Source organism: Protopterus annectens, chromosome 9.part0 (assembly GCF_019279795.1).
Source record: "Protopterus annectens isolate FY-2018-M chromosome 9.part0, PAN1.0, whole genome shotgun sequence".
In the NCBI taxonomy this organism is placed as follows: domain Eukaryota; kingdom Metazoa; phylum Chordata; order Ceratodontiformes; family Protopteridae; genus Protopterus; species Protopterus annectens.
This window is the reverse complement of record NC_056743.1, coordinates 291,555,134-291,572,943: the sequence shown is the minus strand read 5'-3', so window position 1 is coordinate 291,572,943 and position 17,810 is coordinate 291,555,134.

The following is a 17,810-nucleotide window of genomic DNA, read 5'->3' as shown; positions in this document are numbered from 1 at the left end:
AAGTTTTATTGGTACAGCATTAATGCTGTTCTAGAAAATATCCATATCCCTACAAACCTAAAGTAATTATTGCCAGATTCTTGATACAATCAAATATTAGGACTTCGCATTCCTCCAGCCCAGTCACACCGAAGGAATGGCAGTTTGTATTGCAATGTCTTTGAGATCTCACTCTGAACCAGATGTTGCATCAATTGCTAGAATATATGTCACAAAAAATCAGTGCTAGTTTTGCTGAGTCTACAATATACAAGAGGTTTGGGAGGTCACTCAGTGGAAGTTCTAGCTTTGCTGGAGTTTTCATTTTGTTTTTACGGATTGTTTTTTCAATGACCTTCTTACTTATTGTTTTAGTATGTAAGAATGTCTGTATATCCCTAGCAAAATGCTTTATAACACCCAAAACTGTCAGAATGAATATTTGTACCAGATTATCTATTCTGGTGAGCATTTTCCATTTTAAACAGCAGAGGGAGCTAAATTACCAGGCAGAAATAGCATAAACAAAGATGTAGTTTTCGCTCTGTAATGTTGCCAGGGCAGGAAACTGAGATGAAATATTACATTTGTACACTGTCTTATATAACCAATAATCACACTTAAGAATTCTCATATTAACATGTATTTTTAAAAAAGCAATAAATACCTAAGAGACAAGATGACATAGGAACTAAAAAGAAAATGCATCAACCATGACTGAGAGGAATTATGTGTGTAATATTAAATCTTGTGACTGAAACAGTATATTCAAAGTGCAAAGCTTATATATACAACTACTGACTGCTGTCTGTTAATACTGTGAATTTTGCCTATTTGCTTTTTTCTGGTTTGTCCCCATTGTGGCAGTAAATATGCTGGGAAGGTACTAAATTATTGTTTTAATGAGTCATGCTCATTTAACAGGGCTCCAGTTTTCAAGAGTTACTAATGATGATTTGGATGATAGAATTACTCAGGGCAACACAGTTCACATTTATAATTGTACAGTGCAGCATATTCATTGCTATGAATTTCCATTTCTGAGCCCTTCATGTAAATACATACTTTGATGTTAGATCAATGTAGTCCGTCTTTCACAAGTCTACTATTTGGATAGTTAAACATCTGCTTTATCAAAGACTTGTGTGTTGCACTTCCCAGTTTGACTTACAACTATCATATCACTGTTTTGGCTACCATAACTTTCTCAGAAAGTTAGTTTTAGGCCCCATGTTTGCCAAAATGCATCTCTGTGTAATATGCCTGCACCATCTTGTTTATATTTCTAATCTGATTCTTAATGTTTTTATGAACACCTCTTTTAAAATACAGTAGTTATCTGGAATAATGATGCTCTTGCAATCCTGCCTCCCCTGTGACCATACCTATGGTGACATTTGAGTGCTCAATGAATAGTTTTTTATTATTACCCTTCTCTAAACTAGCCTGTCTCCTTACAAAAGAGAGTTAGGCAAACCTGCATACAGTTTAAGATCTAAAAACCAAAAGTAGGGGACAGCAACTTTGCATTTTCTGTGTAAGATTCCAAATTACTATACAATCCACCAGGCTTTTCTGCATTTTAAAACTGTTTGCTAATCTTTAGGGCATCTGACGAAACTATCTTTACATTATCGACCTCCAGATGTATGTATTTTTTAACATTTTTATATCTTTTTTTTTCCTTTTTTGAAACAAGCTATCATGCTTTAGACAAATCTAATTGTACAATTTCTCTGTTGTCTTGTGTGTCAAACCTGTGTCATAAAGTTGTGCTATCAGCAAAAGAACATATTTTTTCAAATCTTCTACAATGTAGTAAAACCACCGACACTGAATTAGTAGTGCTTCATTAGTGACCATCCTTTCAGCTACATAGAAAAATCATTTTGTATCTATGTCGCTAGCTTATAACAAACTATAACAATGTCTGATTACTTAATTTTCTGGGAGTACAGGGACAAATTTATCAGAAATATTTAGAAAAGGAAGGGTTAGAACGCTTTGTGTTCCACTGTATCAAGATGTGAAACTTATTTTTACACATTTCTGGCAAGGTCCTGTTGTAAATTAGTTATGCCTGGGATTCCCTTTCATAGTTGAACCTGTAAATTCAGAAATTTCTTAATCAATAATCCTTTAAATCTTTCATCTGAGGTCAACCATTGTCAAGCTTCAACTTGCTTCGTTTCTTCAGAAATGAAATCGGAACTGTCGTTTTTGCAGTCCCCAAGCGCCGCAGCTTCATCAGAGGATTTATAAAAATGTAGTCCACTGAAATTATATGTTCACCTGTCAGATGTGAGGTATTTTAAGGTGTAGTATATAAGGATATGCAACCCTATTCATCATTAATTTTCAATTCTTTTCCAACACTGCCTTTTCTGCAAGAGAACTGAACTCTTTTCTTGTACTGTGTATCTATTTAGCTGTCCACTTTATACATAAAACGATCATCTTGATTTCCATTTGCTGAGATTTTCATAAAACTGATCAACATAAGAGTTTAAATACTTTGTAACATTTTTACTCTTTATGCTGTACTGATAAGGCCAAAAAGTGAAACAGTCTCTTTTTTGTTCAAATATGTTTATTAAATTTAAACACATGAAATATTGTAAACATTCTAATGTGAATTTTGAGTATATAACTATGTGCAATGTTTACAGTTGGCCTAGTATTCAACATATTTGAGAAAAAAAGATAAATGAAGCAGTACAATTACCAATTTACATTCACAGTGAAACAGTTTTTCCACATGTTACAGGCATTCTTTACAAGCACTGCCTTTATGAATGATGGTGATCCATGATTCAGAGGACTGGGAACTTCCTTGGTTGTTTTATATATGTATGAGAATGGTATTAATCATCAATTTCCAAAAATATCAGATAAACCTTATATCAATGCTGGTATGTCAAAATTATACTAATGTGAAAGAAACTTGCCAAAATCAGGTAAACCCCAAAAGGAAAACAAAATCTTACCAATGACTTGCAGATATACTGTCTGCATAATAGTACATTATATATAATATATACAATTATATATATAATATATACAATTATATATTTAGCATGGAGAACATCGATATCTGTGCAGTAACAGAAACCTGGTTCAAGGCTCCCAAAAGCACCCCAGCACTACCAGGTTATACCTCATACCATGCTTTTTGGTCCCAAAACTCGGACCGAACCACAAAAGGAGTGGGAGTATCAATATTCTTCAAAGATACCCACAACTCCAGGTTGGTAGCACAGCACGAAGCATCAGAGACTATCCGTGAGCAACTGACAGTGGGTAAAACTGCCTTCCAGTTTACCACCTTCCCAAACCCAGGAACCCCACTCGGCCTTCCTGAGAACACTGGAAAATATGAAGGTCTCTCCAAACACCAATATATTGGGCGACTTCAACTACCCAAACATAGATTGAGAGCATTACTCTAGCTCCAACACCCTAGCCCAAAGGTTCCTAGAATTTATAAACTCAAATGCTATGGAACAACTTGTCACCACTCCCACAAGAGGGGAAAACATACTGGACCTGATCATCACCAACATGGGGACTCCATGCTCCAGACCAGAAGTGTATCCCACACTGGTAAGATCAGACCATAAATGAATCTCACTGGATATCCACATCCTGACCCCACCCCCTGCCCAGAAAACCACAGTGAAAAACTTCTCTAAAGCAAACTTCACACTCCTCAAAACTGAGGTAGAATCCTTCAAAGCCCCCGGGCCTGTGGAAAATACGGCTCAGACCGCAGAATCCTTTATAAACGCATTCTACGAACACCTTCAGGAATGCATGGATCACGCAATCCCAAATAAAACCAAGACTCAATCCCCCAAAGGCAGACATCCTGTCTGGTGGACCCCAGCCATAAACAAACTATACAATAGAAGTAGGAAGCTACTACATGATAGAGCAAAATCCCTAAAAGGGAAGTCATCTCTGATCAGTATTAGCAAAAAACTATGGGCACTCATAAACTCACAAGGCTTTCGTTAGTTATGTTAGGAACCTGGGTGGGAACTCCCAGATATGCTCAGAATTAGTCCAAATGACATAAAATACACTGAACCCACTGACATTGCCAACATCCTGGCTGACAGGTTCAGTGCAAATTTCCCCCCCCCCCAAAAGAGCAAATATCTATCCCAGCAGAGTGCTGCCCCCCTGACATCTCAGATGCGCTGGTAAGAGCCGCCCTCTCAAAAGCAAAAAAACACAGCATCAATGGGACCAGATGGTGTCCCGGGCTGCGTCCTACATGAACTCCAAGAAGAGCTGAACCCCAACATAAAGCTACTGTTCAATCTCAGCCTTACTACAGGTTATGTACCCAAAGAGTGGCGTACAGCAACAGTGGTCCCTCTCCACAAAGGTGGTGCCTCAACCGATCCTGGAAACTATCGCCCCATAAGCCTAACTAGCTTGGTCTGCAAAGCTATGGAGAGGATCATCATGGAACTCATAAATAAAGATATAGGGGACCTACAGACACTGGATCGTACCCAGTTCGGCTTTGTTAAGGGCAGATCCTGCATCTTAAACCTGGTTGATTTCTTTGAAACAGTCACCAAGGCCATTGACAAGGGGAAGGTGATCCACACAGCCTACCTGGACCTCGCAAAGGCCTTCGATACAATACCTCACTCGGGCATCATAGATAAGCTCTCCAGCTTAAATATAAACCCCTATGTCACTAGATGGGTTGCAAACTAGCTCAAGGACAGAACCCACATGGTCAGAATTGCTGGAGCCATGTCAGACTCCAAACCAGTTACAAGTGGCATCCCACAGGGCTCAGTCCTGGGACCTCTCTTGTTCGGTATATATTTCTTGGAGGTACAGGCCAACACGGAAGGACTGTGGCTGACCAAGTTCGCAGATGACTGCAAACTGGGTGCCATAATCGACTCCCCAGCTGACACAAGCATCCTCCAAAAGGGTCTCATAGAAACTGATAACTGGTGCCAGAGCCATGGCCTCAAGTTAAACGCCAAAAAGTTTATAGTCATCCCCTTTGGCAAAAACAAAGTGCCCCCAAATTACAACATAGGTGGTAATCCATTACGTACGGAAGAAGTAATTAGGGACCTGGGGACCCAAGTTGATAGCAATCTCTCATTTGGCAACCACGTGGCCAAAGTGGTTAGAAAAACCTTCTATATAGCCCACCTAATCATGAAGGGATTCACATCTAGATCAGGAGAGTCATTGTGCCTCTTTACTCATCCCTCATTAGGCCCATAATTGAGTACAATGCCCCTTTCGGGATGTACCTCACCAGACACCTGCAGCAACTAGAAAGACCCCAAAAGTACCTCACCAAGAGGATCAAAGGGCTCAAACAGATGCCATATGCTGCCCGGTTAAAGAAACTCCAGCTCTACTCGGTTGCATACCGCCTGCTTAGAGGCGATCTGTGCCTGACGTATAAAGCCATGTCCAACCCAGAATTAATGGACATGCTGCACCTCAGAAAATCCAAATCCCATCGAGCTACGCACTCGAGGGACTTGAACCTCAGCACTGAAATAAATAAGACATGCTGGAGGGACAGATTCATAACCCAGAGGCTCCCTTCACTCTGGAATAAAATCCCAGTCCAAGTTAGGCAGAGTCCCTCACTGACTCTCTTCAAGAGGAATCTTGATGAGTGGATGGGAGATCGTAGGTTTACCCCGGGTATCACTTCTGTGTCACTGTTAGACAGAGGCAAAGTAAACTAACCTCGAAAAAGGGCATAGTAACATTCATGTAAAATGGGTGGCGAAAGCCAAACACACTCTGGCTAGGCTTACAAATGCCCTAGGGCAGATAGCCAGTGTCCGAATCTATAAAACCCAAACACACTAACAAAAGTGCTTTTATCAAAAAAGCGCTTTTGTTAAAGCGTGTGAAAAAAAAAACACTTCATTTACATTTTAACCTGCACCCCCCCATGTGGGGGGCTGTGCCCCCACACCCCCCCCACTTTAATATTCTCCCTCTGAGACTGCACTACAGTGGGGAAAAGTGAAATTTCACTTACCCGCACCGTAGTACAACCTCAGCAACAGGCATACTTACGCAAAAGTGCTACTTCGGTGAATAGCACTTTCGCATAAGTATGCCCGGCCATTTGGATTTCGGTCATTTGCTCAGTCGAGCAAACGTCCTAGATCCATATATATATATATATATATATATATATATATATATATATATATATATATATTTATACATATGCATACAATAGCAGTTTTGTTACAGAAAAACTTTTTAACAAAGTAAATAGCAAGGCTGGGCTTATGAGCAAGGGTAGGGTGGTTAAGGACTGCATACAAGAATAAATGTGGGCATGGCAGTATAGAACCTCCAAGAGGATCTAACTTTAACAAACTCATGATATGAAATGTAGCATAACACAGTTAAGGAAACTAGCACTCACACATACATACCATATAAACAACAGCTCCTCAAAATAGACACTTTCATTAAATGCCAATGCATGTTCAGCAATAACAAACCTTTGACCACTATCCATATGTTGGTATTAGGAAAGTTTTTAAGTTCACCCAACAAATTATTAAGGGCGTATGCTTTTGGTCAAAAGACATCATTATTCACTTATACTTATTACTCACCAAGCCCATATAGAATTCAATCTGCCTTATCACATGTACATGTCCAAAGACCTAACTGAATGAAAAAAAACTCCAGCAGTTCCTATTGTTTAAAAAAAATCCCACATAAGAGTATCCTGTGTAATGCAAAGTGTCAATAGGCCCTCTCTCTCTTATTGGTCTCCTTCAGAAACCTAAAGGGATCTATGCCTGGCCTGTAACATTGTAAATGACAAAATGCTGATCCACTGGCAGTCGCTCCTCCTTCAAAACCTTGCTTCATTCACATCTAACATCCCACTGGGAATGGTACTGCTCACATCTTACATAAACTAAATCTGAAACTCACCCTTTCTCACTATCCCTCGTCTCCTTCACTCTTCCCTCCCTACTACTAAATATCCACCTCACCTTTCCTTTCAGCTTTAATTTTTCCCTCTCTCCTCATCCCTGGTCTAGCTCCCTTCCCTACTAAATTACCCATACAACCTTTATATTCCTTCCCCTATTATCATCTTTTATCAGTAGGAGCTCATACACTAGTAAATACCTAATAAATGTTTTTATTTCTGTTTGTATTGTAGGAACTAACATTTTGTGAATAATACTTATGCTTCTTTATACTTCCTCTTTATTTTTAAAAGTCACATTCTCAAATATGTTTGTATTTGTATCTGCATCACTGTATTTTTCAAAAAAATGTGTTTATTATACAGATTGCACTCTTAGTGTGTGTTTATTATATACATTGTACTTTGGAGCTTTTCTCCCCAGGAATTCATTGAAAATGGGCTCATCTCAGCCCAATGGACCATCCTGGTAAACCAACTGCAAATAAATAAATAATAATACTATTTTATTTACTATACATCAGAAAAACTGGACATAACAAAAATATAAAACCAAGGGATCCAAACCTATATTGCAACATAAATAAGATTCGTTGGTATGGCAAATATTTCTTCCAAAGAATTTCATACATCTTTAGTGAATTCCCACTTTCAGTAACACTAAACACATCTCTCACTGTCATCAAATCAAATAAAAAATGCACAGGAAACCACAGCTTTAACCCAGGGCTAACCCCCTGTCTCCTATATACATTAGAAGTAACTAGTTGGACACCACTGGTATTGCAGTCGCTAAGCTTCAGAAGTCTTAACTGGTCTATCACCTACAAGCAACTTATTAAGTTATGAACATTTACTGCTTTCTTATCCATGAGGAGGCTTTTAAATGAGTATGCTGGCCTCTTGCTGCCATTAACCTTTAGAGACTGGAAGGATTTTTTTTTTACAGTGTGATAATATGCTACTGACTATAAACAAAAAATATTGCTAGATTGTTATCCTCATCAACCTTTTTAATTTTCTGTACATATTGTATATTTTGACACAATCTGGAGCCATGATGCAAAGCTGACACTGAATATAAACCATTTTGTTTTGGGGACCCCCCTCCCACCAAAGTCCAAAGACAGACAACTTCTTCATCTCTGTTGCTCCTATAAAACAAATCTAACACCATCCAGGAGAACTGATTCAAGAGACTGTCTGCATTAATACCAATCTACATGTGTCCCAACATATTTCTATCTCTATCTATCTAGCCATATTTATAGTTGTCATATATATATATATATATATATATATATATATATATATATATGGGACTACTTTGATTCACTGAAAAGTCATTTCTTCACTGAATTTCAAAACACTTGCACCAAATAGCTGAAAGCTCAATTCACTGAAAACTCATTTCACTGAATCACATTTCACTGAATGTACTGTTGGGCAAATAAAACGTATATGCCCTTTTCCCCACTATAGTGAGATCCTGGAGTTAGCATATATATTTAGGGGGTGTGGGGGCAGAGCCCCCTCCTACTTTTGGTTTTATATTGTTAGCTTTCAGTGAAATGAGATTCATAAATATAAAAGCTAAGTAGGTGCGGTGCTATGCCTCCCCATGCCCCCACACCACCCAGCTATATATATTAACCTCAGGATCTCACTACAGTGGGGAAAAGGGCATATACGTTTTATTTGGTCAACAGTACTTACATACAGTGAGATGTGATTCAGTGAAATAAGTTTTCAGTGATTTGAGCTTTCAGCAATTTTTTGAGGGTGAATTGAAATTCAGTGAAATAAGTTTTCAGTGAATCAAAGCAGACCCATATATATATATATATATATATATATATATATATATATATATATATATATATATATATATATATATATATACACACACAGATAAATACAGATATAAATATACATGCGTGTATGTAGGTGGGTAGGTATGTGTGTGTGTGTGTGTGTGTGTGCGTGTGTGTGTATGTATGTAGATGTAGGCATGTACATATACATCTCCCTGCACCACCTTAGTAATGGGTGATAACAATAACCCTAATGCTGCCCCTTTTCCCAACCCTAACACTACCACTAAACAAGACACACTCAGGCACACAAACTCATACTAGAAACACTACATCTATCCCCTTACTTAATCCTGACCCTAACCTTAAAATACACAGACACACACACACACAAACACACACACACATGTGCACACAAACATACAAAACCTATCCTCGACCTAACCCTAACTCCAACACATGCATGCACAAATGCTTTCAACCACTCCAACCCCACTCATATTTCCCTTAACGTTTTGACCCTTTGGCTATCCATTACTTTGACCCTCACACTGGTCATCCAAATGGCATTTGATAAAACGACAGAAGAAAAACACTCATACATACACACATATGTAACACAGTTCATTAAGAAAAGAAAACTTTTACCCTTGCCTGGGAATTGAACCCAGGACTCCCATACCCTGTGACATCTAGCCACACACACACACACACACACACACACACACACACACACACACACACACACACACACACACACACACACACACCTAGATATATGCATAGGGATATAGATATATATGTGTGGTAGGTATGGATGTAGACCTACATGTGTGACCACAAATGAATATGCATGTGTGTGAATGACTGTAAAATATAAGCTAAGATACTCAACACCTTTGATTAAGTAAAGCAGAATATACAGTTTCTTAAATGTCAAAACAACTGTAACGAGAAAGCCTCATTCCACCTAGAGGTACCTCATATTAACAAAAATAATATGACAGGCACTTTGGGAATTGCAGCTGAATGCATGTGATCCTATGATAAAAGACAGGAATTTGCACAGTTTGTCTTGATGATGGTTAGGGCTGCTTAAAAGCACTGCACTTAATTGTTTCATGCATCATAATGAACAAGACCTGTGCCTGACTTAAGCTAAGTCATTAAGACATTCAGCTGCGTGATGAATAATATGTGTTGCAGTGATCAATTTTCCTTTAATGCACAGGGAAAGGTTGCCAGTTGTTAAATGTAGCCAATGAAATCCTACCTCAGGCTGATGTCTGAAGTTAGGTTTAGATTTACTACCAAACACAAACCTATTGGAGTTTTTTGTATGACAGACTAACGATAGTCATACTGATAGACGATTGCGACATAACAGGCTTATGTTGTAGTTTCCCTCTTCATAATATAACATTTTTTTTTCTTTAAAGTAACAAGATTTTGCATCTGTTCCCAACTTAATGTAGTTCCTAATAACCACATTATATGTCACTCTTCTTTAATTAATGGAACTAAAAAAGTACATCTTTGAAATGCACATTTTTGTTTGTAACTGCGGTCTTGGTTTTAATCAACACTGCAATTTTAAGGAATAGTCTGTAAAATTGCATGCATGTGTATAACCAAAATTCAGCAAGGAACTAGAGTTCAGTATTGCTAATGAGAAATATAATATTTTCTATTTCACATGCACTTACAAGCCCCAGCTTAAAGCCAGTGAATGCCAGAACTATCCCAATATTTTGCCAGCGTTCTCCTCTAGCTGGAACAGTCCCTCTTTGAAAACCAGATTAGTTTTCCAGTTAATATTACTAGGTCAAACAATATGCATATTACCTGTGGCATATGGGTCTTTTAAGTTCAAGACACACAATAATTTTGAACTCCTGCATGCCTTATAAGCAATTTCCAAATGCTTATCATTTTACTATTGCATAGGAAGCAAAATAATGTAAAACTTTGCGGAACTTCATATTTTAAACCTCGTATCCATTATGTGCCAGCGGTAGTTTCTTCTTCATTTTATTTAGTTTAACAGGCCTGCTGCTTAACAGATACCTTATTAATGCTATACACAGTGGACTTGTACAGCTAACTAGTGACAGATACCTTATTAATGCTATACACAGTGGACTTGTACAGCTAACTAGTGCTATAACTGTCACTGCTAATTCAAAAAATATTTACTTGCACCATTTCAGAAAATGATATACTGTATAATATGTTCTTATAATGATTCTATACAGCACATTGCTATACATTTAAATTAATGTGCTAAATTTCAAATGGCTATCAAGGGGCACATTAATGGGAGATTATCCAATTATAGATAACCATGGAGGATGAGCTGTATACTTCTGAAACTTGTAGCACAAGAATTCAGACAAAGCCAGAAATGACAGCTTAACAAAAAACCCAAACTTTGGGACATATTTTTTTTTTAATATTACTCCTGTAAACCTCGAAAGTTGCTAGAATACCTAGTTTTGCATTAGCATGTTTTTTTTTCTATAACCCTATTACTAAACAATTCAGCTCACACTTCATAGATTCAGTTACTTACCTCACAGCAACCATCAACCAATCCACTTTATATCTCCACCATTAAAAAGTATGTCAAGTTAAATGCACTAACTGATGACATGCTACTCTTGGGATGCATTACAATGGCTGCTGAACCTTTAGTATACCCTGTCTACAGTGTCATAAACAGATCTATAAAAGAAAAAGAAGTACTCACTATCTGTAAAAATTAATTCATTTTTTCCTTACAACAAAGGAGGAGACTCCACAATTCGAAAATACCACCCTATAACCATACTTTCTTCATTATCAAAAATCCTCTGAAAGTATATGCAGCAACAACTTCTAAAACACATAATAGATCATCTTCTTACCTCTGCTTAGCACACGTACAGGCCCTACCACAGATGTCCTTAGTTTTACCCATCAAATCAACTTCTACAAGGACCCTGCAAGCTCTGTTTCCTTTCTATTCCTTGACTTATCTATGGCATTTGACACTATCTCATCAGGTTCTTCACCATAGACCACTTTCACTAAGCAGCGAGACTCACTTTTTATACTTTTTCCATAGTTACCTTTCTAACAGACTAAAAAATACCAGAAAGAACAATAGCAATTCTTGTCCATCTCAGAGTGCCACAAGGTCCTACCCTTCATTCCCATACTGTTTAACGTTTTTATTAATGACTGTTACACTGCTTCTAATGGCACAACTGTCATTCAGTATGTTGATGATAGTACACTGATAACCACAACAAACTCCCTCCAACTCCAAGAAAAGATGCCCAATTTTTTTTTATTCTATAGAAACTTGGTTCAACAATTCTCACCTCCTACTGACTGTAAGAAAACCAAGTTACTGATTTTACAATAAAAACTGAATCCTGTACAAAAATAATTTCTCTGTCACCTCACCAAACTATACTCCTATTGAACTGTGTTCCACAAAAAGGTACTTGGTGATATTAGATATAAGCACATAAAATTTGATACTGAAATACAACACGCCATTAATAAAACCAACAGTAAAATTGGACACCTAGATTGTAGCAAACACTTTTTAACTAGCAATGCCCAGAATTAAATAAATAAAAATAAATTAGCTTCTGGATCTCTCCTACTTTCACTGTTATGTTATTCACTCCTATATGCTGCCCCCAACCTGTAGCAATCTCTACTAACAAAAATAAATCAATGCTATAACAAGATAGCTAACCTCACCACTAACAAGTCTAAAAAATACTATTACTGCCTATCCTTTTAAGTGATAGTGTGGAAATTTAAGCCAGCCTAAATGTTTAATCACCCAGTTAACTACTCATACTGTTATTCATTTAGTTGTTAGCCATAAACAAGCTCCTGTAACCAGGTCAATCTACTACACCCTGCCCTTCATCCACCAACAATGACAGTATAGTAGCACAATGTAACTCTTTCTTCACAAATTCCATATGCCCAAATATTAAAAACCACTGTAATATCCTCTCCACAATCCCAACTATACCCACAGACACCACGGACACCTTTTTTGTTTAAACCTGTTAAAACTTACACCATAAACAAACTTAATCTCCAAGCTAAAGCCCACATCTTTGGCAGCCGACAACCTCCCAACAGAATTCCTACAAATTGCTGCAAATGCCTTTTGCTATCCTGTGTCAATTCTCATTAACCAATCAATCTATGCCTGTAATCTGGAAAATATCCTGTGTAATTCCACTGCACAAAGGTGGCACCTCTATTGAGTTCTCCAACTTCAAATCCAGCTATCTTATACCCCCTATCCAAAATCCAAGAAAAATTGATTCATACACAGCTCCTAAACTACAGCTTATCTACTAACCTCCTTAGCAGCACTCAGCTCAGTTTCCGCCCTGATCATAGTACCACAACAGCTCTACTCAGCTTTGCCAATGCCATCAGCCTCCATAGAGATGGAGGGAATCTTGTTTCCTCCATCTTCTTAGACCTGTTCAAAGATTTTGATACTGTTTCCCCATCAGAAACTACTCAATGAACTCTCCAGTCTAAAACTCAGCCTTTCCTCACTCACAACTCCATAGCAATGTAACTAACCAACAGCAAGCTGTCAGGTGGAAGCACAACCTCTCTTCCCCCTTACCTGTTACCATGGGGGTTCTCTAGGGCCCTTACTAATCACTATCTTTACTTACAAGCTCCATACAGCTACTACTCTAGCTTCTATTGTCCAATATGCTGATGACTCTACTGTCATCTGCATTGCACCTACCCTAAAAGAACTCAAAGCAAAGACACAACAGTCATTCCTTGCTGTCAAAGACTGGTTGCCAAATGTTCAACCAATTCTGAACCCATCCAAAACAAAACTCATCTTAGTCTACCCCACCATATCACGTGTCCCTCCAACATCATTCCAAATACATTCTTCCAACAATACTATAATACTGACCATAATCAAACAAAAGTATTAGGTGAGATTTGATCACCTTTCTCAATCTATCAAAAAGAGACACTCAATACTAGGTGCTCTCAACAGACAAACCATTCCTCACAGTCACCACTAGGCAGGCTATTGCCAGATCTCACCTACCCTCCACACTGTTACTTGCCTCCTCAATATTCACCAATCTAAACAAAACCACTCTGATCAAACTTGACACATTCTACAATAAAATTGCTAAATTTACCACTAGCTCCCACCCACAGGTCTCACCACTGCTCTGCCTTACAACTAATTTGGTTAGAACTACCCTGTCACCTAACCTATCTCCAACTCCTTACTGCCCACAAACTGGTACACCTATCTGCCCAAACTCCTGCCCTTCAAAAATTGTTCCAACCCTATGCCACCTCTTGAGTACTCTGATCCTCAAATAAATCCATACTACAGGTAACCAAACCCAACAACACAGCTGGTGAGTCCTGTACTCTAATTACATCTCTGAACTTCGGAACACTATACCACAGGATATCAAAACCATTGTGCACCCAACCAAATTTAAAAACCTACTTAGGACCTTCCTCAATAACAAATGGCTTTGCCCGTGTGCTATCCCTGACTAAATTCTATACCCATAGTCTTTAACTAACCAAGCCAGTTCCTTTCTATTTGGGTCTATATTAGAACCACGAAAACTCGGTTCAGCTAATGGCATTTTACATTGAAAATGCCATTCAACTAACTGTTATTGTGAGATCATGGTACAGTGAAGATCAGAAAATGTGCCCTTTCCTTAATGTAGTGCGATCTCAGAGTTGGTATATATAATTAGCGGGGGGGGGTGCAGCCCACTATAAAAGCGAGTTCGACGAATGGCATTTTCGATGTGAAAGCCGTTCGCTTAACTGACTTTTTGTGGTTCTAATATAGACCCTTTAAATACCTAATCTTGTAGATTTCTCACACTTTTTACTCATACCCCATCTTCCTATTCCATTGTCTCACCAATAACACATATGCCTCTTCCTAACCATCCACTCCGCCCTTCTTTCCTCTTACCCCCTGTTCAGTTGGCTGTTTTAAATAACCCATGCTACCTTGAACTATAAGTAATGTGACTGCTCTAAATGTAATGCTGTAAGGATGATCAACCACTGTATATCATATTTCATACTAAGTGTACATCAATGTCTACAGGGTCTTGAGATGTCTTGTATCTATGGAAGGATGTTCAAACCACTATAATATCTATTATACAATGAGCCCCCCATTAATATTCCAAAACGTGCACACTCATTGGTCAGCGCGCACATTGTAAATCAGAGTTATAGTAATGGAAAAAGGTTCGGTCGCACGGACTTTTTCCATTAGTATAACTCTTTTTTTTTTTTTTTTTTACAGCAATGGAGAACGCAAGATCTTCGTTGCTTTTTACAACCTGTCTAGCTATGTTAAACGAGTTTAACATAGCGAGACAGCTTCAAAAAATGCAACCGAGCATCTCAGTTGCTTTTTTTAAAGCTGTCTCACTATGTTAAACCCATTTAACATAGCGAGACACTTTAAAAAGCAACGGAGATCTTGCTTTCTCCGTTGCATTTTTCAAAACTGTCTCGCTATGTTAAATGGGTTTAACATAGCGAGACAGCTTTAAAAAAAGCAACAGAGATTCTCGGTTGCTTTTTTTAAAGCTGCCTCGCTATGTTAAACTACTTTAACATAGCGAGTCAGGTTGTAAAAAGCAACAGAGCTCTTGCTTTCTCCATTGCTTTTGCCCACAGCTTTGATGTACTGCATAAGCATATGCATGCGCAGTACATCAGAACTGCCGCAGAATACCAAACAGCTGCAGAAGGGCAGCAAGGAGGCATTATACAATGCTATTATTTAAAAAAAAGTAATTTTTTTTTTTGTTAAACAATGTCATTGTATAATAGCAATAACCCACTTCTGGGTGTTGGTAATGCTGGATTTACCCACCGTTGTCTTTGTTTGGCCATTCAGGCTTCGTCCTCATGACCAAACCACACCAACCGTGGGTAAATCCAGCATTACCCAAACCCAGGCGTGGGTTATTGCTAGAATATATAACACCACTATGTAATGTTGTCAAAAGTCTGTAGAGTTTTTAATTTCAATTTTAACTTTAATTTTAAATTTAATTTCATGCTGTAAACTGTCTGTGGAGCTTTTCTCTCTGGACCTCCACTCAAAATGGGCTACATCCCAGTTGGACTTTCCCGATAAACAAATGTTAACTAAATAAATAAACAATAAATATCTTCTACAAACCACAAACCTGTCCTGCACAGAAAATCCTATTGAACCCTTACAACCCTGCATAATCTTTCCATAGACAAGTCCCTGTTAACCATAACTAAAACCCATAACTCTGCTTGTCTGTGCCTGTACTCAAATTAAGTCTCCAAAATATGAAATTCTATCCCTGTCAACATCAGACAGCAAGCCAACCAATCAGGATTTAAAAGCTTGCCAAATCAACAATTAAAAAACACTTGGCTCTGTTCATGCACATTCCCAGGATAGGCTACCTCAGCTCTTACAGAGCTACACTTCCCCTAATATACCTCATCAAAACTAATTCTCAATATAAGTCTACTGGCTTTGTTCCTACCCACAGATGTAACATTGTAAATTAACATTTTTAACATCAATTTGCATGCCAAATTGTCATGCAGTTATATGTAATGACACTATATTTTTTGACTGTAGATTTTCTGTAGTATAGCTACCTCGGTTATTGTATGTTCATATTGTAACTTTAAGCTTCACATTTTGTCTCTTTTTAACCAGGAATCTATTGAAAAGGGACTACCAGAGCCAGGTTGGGCTACTTCTGTCAACAAAAGCAATTGATAAAGAAAAGAAATGAAATTGTCTGAAAAATATGAATTCTGAACCTCAAATGTCTGTCATTATTTATTGACTTTAATCTTTAATGATTTGCCAGAATACCAATACATGTTATGAGAAAATGACCAAAAGTATGAGGCAAAAATGCAAACATTCTGTGAAGTCTGGGACAGTTGAAAGGCATATGTGATTATGTGAGACATGCTGGACTGACGACCCATTTTAGTGAAAACTGAAAAGAAAACATAGATTAAAGACTTGAGTGAATGGGGGGAAATGTTTTCCAAATAGTCCACACAGGAGGCTTTGCCTCTGTATCTCTATACTTAATATATCCTACCCTGAGAACACATATCCTCAAAATTGGAGAGTAATTTTCACCAAAATCCAATGTTTATCCATTAATTTCTACCAGAGCCCTTCTATTTGTCATAGCTTATTTAATAACACAAAATAGACATGAATCACTTTCTGACATTGCTACTTACCATACACCTGCCATTGCTCTGAATGGCAGTTACTTCCATATTTCATTTAGTATAGCCCACAACATTCAGAACCTCTCATATCCATTTTTTCAAACAAACATATATGAAAGTAAGTAACCCAACCCACAAATTAATCACAAAGAGCAAATTTAAAACCAAGTGGCATTGTGTATTCCAGATCTCCCTATCCAGTCTTCAGCTATGTTGTGACACTTGTCTCAACCCATGTCCAGCCACAAAAGTCTCTCCCATAATGACCCACGCAACCACTAAGAGTGTAACATCTCACTCCTGCAACTCAAGTAAAATAGGTCTAAAGTTTATAAACATTAACCTTACAAGCATCTGTAACAAAGTAACTGAACCACATGCTATCATATCTCATTACAACCTTGACATCCTTGGTATCACAGAAAAGTGGCTAAAACCCAAAGTCAAAGTCACTGAAGTACTACCCACAGGATATAATATCCTCTGAGCAGGCTACATTTCCAAAAAAGCATTTGAGGTTGGTATTATTTTTTTTATTTTTATTTGCAGTTTGTTTGCCAGGATGGTCCAATGGGCCACAAAGGAACCTGTTTTCAATGAAGTCCTGGGGAGAAAAGCTACAGAAAAATATAAATACATAGTACACATTTCACATAAAAATTTCAGATTACATCATAGGAATACAGAGTAAATATGGTAAGAGTAAAAAAATTAACATTTATAAAATACATCAGATT